We start from the raw sequence: 11366 nt of genomic DNA, 5'->3' as shown, positions 1-11366 counted from the left end.
GAATAAACAAGTGGATTTCCTTTTCTCAGGAGCACGGTCATAACCTGGCTATACATGAGGACTGAATGAACTCAGAAGGCATTTAAACTTTATTGTGTCTTAAGTCCAAGAAAGAAAATGAGGAAAAAATGTGTTTATAATATTAAACTGTTTTCCATTTTAGCTAGCCAGAATACTGGGATATGCCATTCCCAAATGTTGCAATAATGGCTTACATTTTAATGTGTACCTGGACAATGTAAAAGAAAAGGGAAAAAAGGAAAATCATACTATACACTAACACTATTCAATAGAATTTCCTGAGATGTTGGAAATGTTCTAAATCTGCACTGTTAAATATGTTAGCCCCTGGTCAAATGCAGCTGTTGAGAATTTGAAATATGGCTCATGTGACTAAGGAACATTTTAATTTTATTTAATCATAATTAATTTAAATTTATATTCAAATAACCATATATGGTTAGTGGCTGCCATATTAGACAGTTAGTACAGCAATAGACACAAAATTAACAGGTTCAGTTCCAAATAGAGACATACTCAAAGATACCAAGAATTTCAAACTCTTATTCTATTTTCTAATTCCTGGGAGAGAACTAATCCTTGTGTTGCAATTTTAGTACGGTCCTTCAATTTATTCTAGTTAATGATTAATAATACCTAGACTGCACTTCTCTAATAGATTGTAAAAGCTCCCAGAGAGAAATAATATTATCTCAAAATGTAACTCTAATGTACTGTAACCTACCTTAGACATTTAAATATTTATTACAACAATTTGCTGAGGAAGAGCACAATGAATGCCTTTAACAGATAAGGATAATTTAGACCAGCAAAATATCTAAATGTGCATATTATAAAAATAGGGCAATGATTTAGAGCACAGCCTGAATATTCTTTCTGAAGTCCGTGTGTGTGTGTGTGTGTGTGTGTGTGTGTGTGTACATGCATGTGTGTGGTTAACTGTGTAAATCTCAAGCAGTAGACACTTTCCAGAGTACCCCAGATTCTTGTCTTTTGTCTAGTTTTTGGTAAAGCTATATGACTGTAAAGTGGCCACTAAAAAAAAGGGGGAGCTTTACAACAACCTCAGACTTCTGAAGTAATCTTGAACAAATCAGTACAACACTTAAGTGAAGTTAATAAAATAAAGTGTGGTCATAAAGTCTATTTATTATAGCTCAGATTATAACATGTAACCTCATCTATAAGGGTCATCTTTATATGGTATAGTTGTCAGTAAAAAGGGTATATTTCATGTATTTCCTGAGTTCAAACAAGCAGCAATTGCTTCTCCACATAGCCTTTTGTTCCTTACCACTCTCAGCACGGCCTAGGGCCACCACTCACTTTCCTATAATTGCCCCCAGAACACTAGTGCCACTATCCTCCTTTTATCATACTGCAGTTGTCATGTAGGGAAAGTCCCACTTATCTTTACTGCCCTCCCATAATTTCTCATAACTCTACCAAGAACAACAGGTTACAGATTCACTGAAGGTTTTATGATAACCAGAGGGAATTGTAATCTGGAATAATGATATGGGGATGGACAAGAAACCTAAGACCGGATGCTGATGTTCAAGATAAAGCTTTATAACCTCTAAAAGATCCTGCATGGGGTGACTATCTAGTTAGTCTTATTTCCATCTCAAGTACAGTCCTCATCTCATCCTCTCAGAGAGTGGCTCCTTTAAACCTTCACCCCTAAACTCAGGACTTGCCTCATATATAAAGTCTGTTTTCTTCCCCAAATAGGGAACCCCCATGTTGTAATCTCCCACAAGGTCACATCTTTCCCCCAAATCCAAGATACTCAGAATAGTCCAGGATGGGTTTTTTAGGCCAAATCAGAGTCTCTCTGGCCTGGCTGACCATCCTTGGGGTGTATCCAGTTCTTTCATTGGGTTTTCTTCTCCCACTAGTTTCTCAGGTGAAAACGAATAAAGCAGATCTCTGTATTTGACAATATTTTTATGATAATTCTATGGCTTGGTTTTCTGAAATCTTGTAGTCCTCAAGTCCATTCAAATTTACAGCAGGAAAGTAGAAAAAAGCCATGGGCTAACAAAGAAATAAAAAGTCTGATAGTAATAACGGGTGCCAGGTCATTAGAGAAAATGACATAGGAGCAATTAGAACAACATAGATTTCTGGCAGAAATTTTGGTAAAAAGGCAAGATATGCCTCACACATAGTATTAAGTCAAGGAAGGGGTAGGAGGAGAAGAAATGGTTCCATACTGTAGTCCACAAATGTTGTAAAATGTCCCAAGTTATCAAGTAAAGGCTTAATACATTTAATATATTGTCTTTATTAAGGCAAGGAAGGACATAATAAACTTTATGAGGATATACGCACACACATACACACACACACATATTCTTACCTATTACCTAAATTATGCATAATTTGGTTGTTTCTTTTTTTAATGTGCATTTAAGTTGATTTTAATATTTTATATAGTTTTTAACTTTTAATTTTGAAATAATATCAGATTAATCAAATTTACAAAGCTTCTATGAATTTTAGAATCTTACACAACCATAGTACAATAATCATAATTAGGAAATTAAATCAATATAATACCAACAACCCATCAAGAAATTTCACTCAAATGTTTCCAAATTGAATTTGAATTTGGATTTGGATTAGTGGAATTCCACAAATGCCCTTTTTACTGATTCATACATAAATCTGAAATCACTCACTGTATTTAGTTGTCATGTATAAATTTGGTTTCTAAATTAATTTATGTGATTACTTCACAATATTATCCTAGTAACTTCTGAACTCAAAGCGTTTTTTTCTTCTGTGGTTCATGCCGACATTTAATTGTGGTGTATAACAAATGACAGTAAGATTCACTTGTTTTTCTTGAAATATGTTTATTAAGTTACTATTTAGTAATTACTAAACATTTACTTAAATAATAAAATTACTAAATTACTATTGGTAATTTGTACATTTTTGCTAGTTTAATATATTTCTATCAAGTTGGTTTTACTTTAATTCTGTAGTGGAGTCCTCCAGTTCTGAACTTCAGTGGCATAACAAATCTGTCCTATTGCCTGTCATTCTCTCAGCATGCTGTAAATTAGACACATAATTGAAATGAAAATCAGCTATTAGCTGTAAAGTATTCTGGGGGGTCAAGAAGCAGACTACTAGCTATCTTAATCTTGTCACTAATTACCTGACGTGGAAATTATTTAGCTTTCCTGTACCGCAGTCTCTTCAACTGAAAGAACAGGAAATTTTTCTCCCTTAATTTCAATGCTGATGTGAAAATGTATATGAAAGAACTGTATTTGAAACTGACAAAAAATAGATCATTAAAAAAATTATTTTCAATGATCACAGGATAGTTCTTACCTAAAGAAAAAATAAGTCTTCTCCATGCTTATCCTATCCAATTTTTTCTCATAATAGAAATAGGTCAAAATGGCTTCAGAATCCCAATTGGTGACTTGGAACTTATTCTTCTATTGCAAAATTGGAGCAACTGATATGGCAGTAGATTATCTAGATTATCTAATCCACATGAACTTCTAATGGAAAAGAATTGCCCACATTCACTAGACAGTGAATTTTCCCTGATGCTTTCTTTTTTGTATGTGCTTAAAGTGAGGCACAGTAAACTCTTGAAGGACAGGAAATTATTATTTGATGATAATTACATCACTTATATAATAATAAATTCAACAATTTTTATTGAGAGCCACATATTTCTAAATGCTGTGAGGGTTACTATTATGAATTAAGAAAGACATATTGATGTAAAACTTATAATCGAAAAATGTAAAATGGCAAAATGGGATGAGTTATTAATTCTACTTGAGAGTATTAAAGAAGACTTTACATTTGAAGCAATAAGAGATCTGAGTCTTGAAGACTGAGTTGGATTTTTAAAGAACAATGAATAGAGGGTTTCTACTTATACATAACAGAAGTATATAGAACTACATAGAATATAGATTATGTATTCTAGTTGCATACATATGTAATACTGTATATATTCTAATACTGTATAGAATATGTATAATATATTCTATATATTTATTCTGGTTATACATGTTTGTATTTATATGTATATACATATATACATATATATATAAGTGAAATAAATAGCATGTTTGTGGACTCATAAGAGATTTCAGTGGGCTTGGAAATTCAGCAGACTTATGAAGAAAAGTTGTGGGAGACAGAATGGAAAGATGGACTGAAGGAGAAGATGAATTTGTAGAAGTATTCTTCTGAATGCCATATTTATTTTGGATTTTATTTTATGAGAACTATCGTCACCTCTTGATTGTGAGAGCAAGATTTGTGTGTGCAAAGCAGTTTATATTTTAGGAATGCAGTCAGTGCCTGACTGGGTGAGGCTAGAGAGAAGTACAATCATCTGTGAGGAGATAGAGACTAAACTGATTGCTCCTGGATAATAGGGTAAGGTGAAGATATGATTAAAGGTGTTACAGGAAAATGATCAGTAGAACTTGTTGGCATATTGTACATAAGGTAAAAGAGAAAAAATAATCAAAGATGGCTCTGATGCCTGATAGATTAGATAGCTGGGGTAAGTGGCGATGTCATTTAGTGGTATGAAAAATCCAGAGGGAAGAACACATTGGCAAGTGTTTTTGTGCTGTGTTCAAGTATATCTATCTAACATGAAGTTTGACTTTTTAAAAGTGAAGTTGTTCTGGGTGTTGGTAAAAGTTCATGTTGTGTCTCTGTGTTTGGGTTTCTGGAGAATGGTAGTGATACACGTTTTCAGAAAAAAAGTTCAGGGTGTCAAATGCATCATAAATACTGAGTTCATGAATTTATTTATAAGATGATAGCAGGAGATAGGCTGGAAACTTTTTCCTAGGCAATGATTTTTGAATTTCTACCTTTGAGTCATATCCTCTAAGTTCATATTTCTCAAAGCTTGGCCACTAGGGCAGCAAACACTGGCAATGTGGAACTTATTCAAGATACAACATCTTAGACCCCACCCATTACTATTAAGTCAGAAATGCTGGGCATCTGGAGGCCAGAATCTGTTTTAAGAATCCCACCACGTGATTTTGATTCACACTAAAGGATTTGAACCTTGGTTTCACATTGGGACCATCTGGGGATCTTTAAAATGTTCTGATGCCTTGGACCACCTTTAGTGATTCTGATATAGTCAGATGTAAGGCCTGGGCAAAGGGCTGGAGATTTTGAAAGTCTCTCAGGTGATTCTACTGTGCAGCTTGGGCTAAAATCTATATTTTTAAAGAGTAACAATAAAGAAATACCAAGAGGAATGTTTCTCAGACTTTAAAAGTGCAAACCAATCATCTTCAAAATGCAGTATCTAATACAGTGGGTCTGAGTGCAGCCTGTAAGTACATTTCTAGTCAGCTTTTCTGTGAGCTTGACCACAGACCACACTTCAAAGAGCAAAGCACCAGAGCACAGTCATCAGGCATGTATGATACCTCTCCTACAGATATGAAAAAACAAGGGATTAGTAGCTAGGGATGATTTGTCTGGCCTGGGAATTGGTTGCTCAAGAAAAGAGATTGAAGGTGAGAGTAGGAACCAATCAAATTTATACACATACTTAATTTTTAAATTATTTTTAGATCAAGTTGTCCAAAAGCACAAGTGCTTCTTTAAAAGACTAATCCTTTAAATTAAAATATTGGACAAAGCTAACCTGAAGGGGTCAGAGTTAAATTTTTGCAGGTAGGCTCCAAGAGACTCATTGGATTATCTTGGATTATCTTATTCCCAATTTTTTCTTTTTTCTTTTCTTTTCTTTTCTTTTCCTTTCTTTTCTTTTCTTTTCTTTTCTTTTCTTTTCTTTTCTTTTCTTTTCTTTTCCTTTCTTTTCTTTCTTTTCTTTTCTTTTCGAGAGAAAGAGAGCATGAGTGGGAGAGGCGCGAAGGAAGAGGGAGAGAGACAATCTCAAGCAGGCTCCACACCTAGTGCAGAACCCAACGTGGGGCTCCATCTAATGACCATGAGATCATGACCTGAACTAAAATCAAGAGTCAAACACTTAACAGACTGAGCCACCTTCGTGCCCCTGGATTTTCTTATTTCTGCCATGTTTTTCTGGAGAGGACAAGAGTGTAATTTTCTGATATAACTTTGACAGTCCTATTAACTATTATTCTGGAAGGATTAACCTACATGGGCTCATATCAATCCAGTCACATGTCAATGGGAAAGTAATTTCCATTTGTGTGTCCTATTAGTAAAAGTCAACCTCTAATTTCGGAATTTTAAAACCATGGGGGAAATCCCGAAAGGGAATTATGTAGTCTTCCTTTTGTTGTTTTTGCCATTTTTCAAATAAATGTGCCTTTATGGATTTAATGAAAATTCAGTTTAAAATGTGGTTGAAGAAACCAACTTAGCTACCCCCTTTTACTAATGACAGTAGTCAAATCATTACTTGTCTAACTGGGCTCAGCAATGTCCTAATTAGCAAAGGGTTGATCTGAGCCTGAGGTGACAGTTTACCCTTCGGCTCTTGAATTCTAGCTGATTCTTCATTAATCAAAAGTAAAAATAATCACAAAAGTTAGAATGATTAAATAAGACCTCTGCCTTTCCGTTGAATCTTTAGGCTTCTGGTGTTAGAAAAAATGGACATTTTTTTCTTGTAAACTGCATTCTAGACTTTTTAATTGATTAGTGAATGAGTGAACTTATCTTGGATGGGAAAAGTATGAGAAATTTAATAACAGTAGTTAGTCGATATTAAAGGGAAATGGGTCAGAATGGAGTTAGATACCACACATTCCTACTATGAATTAACCCCCATTTTCCCGAGGGGACGATTCAAAAGGAGTTTTTTAAATTATGTATATAAAATGATTAAATATCAACTTTTAATATTTAATTTGTTAAATAAGTTATGAACTATAGTCAAAATCACAAGTTATATAATTACATTTTAATATAGAAATACACTTTTTCACATTTCTTGAAAATAGTTTAGTCAAGCTTTCCATGTGCATCTTCTAAAACAGTCTTATCGTCATTAGAGTTCCTTGTTGAATCCTCTAATGCATTTGTTGAGAGCACATTATTTTATTGGTCCACATTTTTTTTTTAGCTAAGACCCCTTTTGGATCTGTATACGATGTTCTCACTGGAAAATTTATCCTAAAAGTATACAATCAAAAAATATGAGTACATTTGGTTTTTATATTGTCCTATGTGTATATGCATTCATGATTTCTCCAACACAACCATTTTCTGCTTTGCTTTTTAAGTAAATTTTAAAAGGTTTATTTACAATCAAATCCTTGCAGTTGTGAAGTCATACACACTAGAATAATGAAGAAATCTGTAGTATCAAAATTGTTTCTTGCTTTCTCACCAACTAATTAATCACTGCATACTAGTACTGACCTGTGTGGTTTCAGACTAATGTGTCTTTTTCCTAAATAGTACTTGGTTAGTCAGAATTTAGGGAACTGAGAGAGGACCAGCAATAAGTAGACTTTGTGAGACTTGGATATAAAGTAACTATATGCTGTTGTTTGAGGGTTAATATTTTAGGAGGAAAAAAATAAACCCTTTGTCTTATATTTGAACATACCCAGAAATAATGATGTTTAGTTCATAGAAATTGTTTTAAAGCAAATTCATACTAATTATCATTTCTTCTGAATTCTACATTCAATTTTATTTTTATTTGTATCTGAAACTGATTATGATTAATAAAATATTATACAACTTAGTAAAGTTTCCAAAGGTGTTCATGTATTGTATAAAAAGTGAAATACACACTATATACTTTCTTTTACGAGATTGAGGTCTCTGTGGAATATATTTCTCCTTTTGCTAAAAGATCTTTTTCCTGGGAGAAACAAATTACTTGGGTTGGTATCTGGAAGCAAAATTCAGTACTAATTTAATCCTAAAGGGAACTAATTTTCCCTTTAAATTTGTGACTTCTAAATTTGATCCCACTTAAAAAAGTTGTGCTTACCTGTATATTAGCCAACTTTTGTGAATGTCAGCAACAAAATTGCACCACTTTCCACAATGCACATTTTTTTATTGTTGTGGGTATAATTTGAAGGTTGTTCTCTACTGGGTTCTACTGGGTTCGGCCCAGGTCCATGAGTCCTCTCGTTCCTGGATCCCTTCTGAATAAGGAGCCACCATCTGTGACATGATGTTCTCATGGCAAAGAACAGCTTCTCAGGTGGGACAGAACCAATCCAGGCAAAACATTTAAAACTTCTACTTGGGAGTGCTTGGGTGGCTGTGGCTTAGTTGGTTGAGCTCAGACTCTTGATCTCAGCTCAAGTCTTGATCTCAGGGTCCCGAGTTCAAACCCTGCATTGGGTTCTACTTAAAAAACGAAACAAAACAAACAAAAACAGTAAAAAAATAAAATAAAACTTTTACTTGAACAAATGTATATCACATCCCCTCACACTCCATAGACCAAAGCAAGTCATGCTACTAAACCAATGTCAGTGTGGCAAGAGGATATATTCCCTGCCAATGGGGAAGCATGACAAAGTTGGGGAGGGGACAAATAATCTGAGCAAATAATGCAATCTACTACTGATAATCACTTTGGTGACTGTCTTGTAATTTGTAACACTTACTTAATCATCATTAGAACTAGAATCAATGTCAGCAAGTGTGAAGGACACATACTGCTTTTAGTTACCTACAATGGCCATGAAATTAGATGAAGATCAATCATGTGAAAGTTGAGAGAAGTTATTCACTATGTTTTCTAATGGACTTTTAGTTTCTAATGATGCTAATAATAATTTCCATTATGCTTTTTAAACTTCTCAGAATAATTTTCATTTTTAAGTCCTATTTGAGAGTTTTTTCCTCTCTGTACCATTCCTGTCAGTGCAGCATCCAAGTCTGGTTCTGTTCCAACTCTTCCAGAGATTCTAGGAGATATTTAATTTCCTTTAGTATTTCTGCTAAACTAGCTAGACCAAACTCTTTTCTATATATAGCCTATGAAGTGGATATGTATCCTCAAGAAGTTAATATATAAGAAAGTACCTAGCGTATGGTATGCATTTAAAACAGTCACATTCCTTCTCAGTCCTATTTCATTTTGAAAATGTTGAAATATTTGTTAATTTAAAACATTACTCTATTGATTTTTTTTTGTCCTGATACCCTCAAATTCTTAAGAACTGCTTACCCTAATTTTTCACATTGTTTCTGAAAGCCTGGGGGTGGTAATAAACATAAGATGAAAAGCAGTTTTTCCAGCATTTTCTGAAGATGCTTCTAAATCAATCATCTGTCCCAGACTATCAGAAGAAATGCAGATTTAAAATAAGCTGCTTCACTGTCCCCATAAGTTTGCTTTTATTTTTTTTTAATTTCTTTTCCCATAAGTATACTTTTATATATGACATCCATGTTTCATGTTTTGGTTCACAAAAACACGTTATCCTTGGAGCTGTTGGGTTAGGAACATGTGGAGATTCAAGAAGTGTCATACTAGGAGGGGACATGGAAGATCTGAGCCCTTTTGCTCTACAATGCCCTATGTATCTCTTTCATGTGGCTGTTCTTGAGTTATATCCTTTTATAATAAACTGGTAATCTAGGTTTAGGTCCTGCTACCAGGTGGTGTGTCTTTTTAGGAAACTTGACAGAAGAATTATAAGAATTTTGAAAGCACAGTTCATGATGATTACACATTTGTCATCAAGACAGACTTTGAAAATTTAGGGCTCATACATCTCATTAGATCACCTTTTCATGAAGCATATATGCATGGATTTTTCATGGATGTAAGACTGTCACAGGTAAAATTGATGGTAAAGCCATTTGCTTATGAAGAATATAGGAAAGGTAAGATCTGACAGAAGATAGACCATGTGCACAGAGTCCACTTAAGGAAATGCCAAAAGTTAACAAAGAGCTGGCACTTAATAATTGAGGGAGAGGAAGAGAAGGAAAATCTGCATGGAAAAAAAAATTAAGAGCCTTTCTAATATTCTCATCAATGACTGGCTTAAAATTGTTTGAGAACACTGACTTCGAAGCAGACACAAAGAGTAAAGAATTAAAGCTTTTGAATCCAGTTGTTTAAAAAATTAGTGAAGGAAGAAGACTCTTAGAGCAATAAATATTTTATGAAAAAGAAGAGGAAGAACTGAAAGGAAAACTGAGTGAGGCAGAAAGTTCTAACATCTCAGATGATAAAAAAAAAAAAAAATGGGTTGAAAAGGTCAGGAAACAACAGACTTCTCCACCAGGAGGAGAAAACAGCAGGAAGGACTTAGGGAGAACCAGCAGACAGTCCTCAAGCCCCAGTTTTATGATGTCAAAACAGGAGAACTCAGAAGCTTCAAAGATTCTGTCACAAAGCAGAAGCTGATGAATAAAACCCTTGAAGATCACTTGAAATTTGAGGCAAAAAATGGGACATTGAGTGTATCAGAAGCTAGGGCTGGCAGCAAACAATTGACATTCATGTGGAAAAGTTCCGAACAGTGGAATCAACAGGAGGCTGAGAAGGTGCACCAAGAGAGGGAAACATTTTGTCTTTCAGCAGTCACCTGAAGTCAAGACACAGAAGAGGACTGCTGTTTTTGCTGAATTTGGAAACAATCCTAATTCTGATTTGGAAGAAGCACTTCTACTCCAAATTGGTTATCATTAGAGTACCTTAAACCCAGACAGGGGAATGCACATTTTGAAAATTTTATGTAAATACCTTTTTTTTTTTTTTTTTGAGAGAGAGAGAGAAAGTGCAAGTGAGCAAGGGGCAGACAGAGAGAGAGAAAGAAAGAGAGAGAGAGAAGCTGGGCTCACCTAGGGCTCATGTGTTTACAGGAAACAGGGCTGGAACTCACCCAAAGCAGGGCACTGACTCACCCAATATGGGACTCAAACTCACCAGTTGTGAGATCATGACCTGAGCCTAAGTCAGATGCTTAATGACTGAGCCACCCAGGCACCCTATGTAAATTCTTGATACATCTACACAGGAAAAGATTTGATAACTTGTCCCTGCAGCGGTAGGACTTTGAAACTAGGCCTCCACCAACTGGTCAATACATGGCCCCAGGGTGCTTTTCATACATTGTTGCTTCTCATTAACATTGGCCTTTTACCCCTGATTTTAATCAGGTAAACCAGGTTGTTTTAATATTGTGAAATGTGTACCATAAAACAAAAGGTTATCCTATGCTAAAAATGAAGATTGATCTTCTTCTGGGAACTTTTTTTGCTTATAATACCTGCTGCCATTTATGATTAAAGCATTCAGAAATACCATTCCTGTCTTATATAGTATATATATTGCTATGTTCGTGTTTATAAATATATGTTGATAGATTTGTTACTTGTGTGTGTTAGGGATTTTTTAA

At 34.6% G+C, this 11366-nt stretch overlaps 1 pseudogene; it reads left to right on the top strand.

Moving 5' to 3' along the window:
• The first annotated feature begins 4542 nt into the window (after nt 1–4542).
• Nucleotides 4543–10667, top strand: LOC106977310 (nucleolar protein 10-like; annotated as a pseudogene).
• The last annotated feature ends 699 nt before the right edge of the window (nt 10668–11366 follow it).

Source organism: Acinonyx jubatus, chromosome B1 (genome assembly GCF_027475565.1).
Source record: "Acinonyx jubatus isolate Ajub_Pintada_27869175 chromosome B1, VMU_Ajub_asm_v1.0, whole genome shotgun sequence".
NCBI lineage: Eukaryota > Metazoa > Chordata > Mammalia > Carnivora > Felidae > Acinonyx > Acinonyx jubatus.
This window is presented reverse-complemented; position numbering and strand designations above follow the sequence as displayed.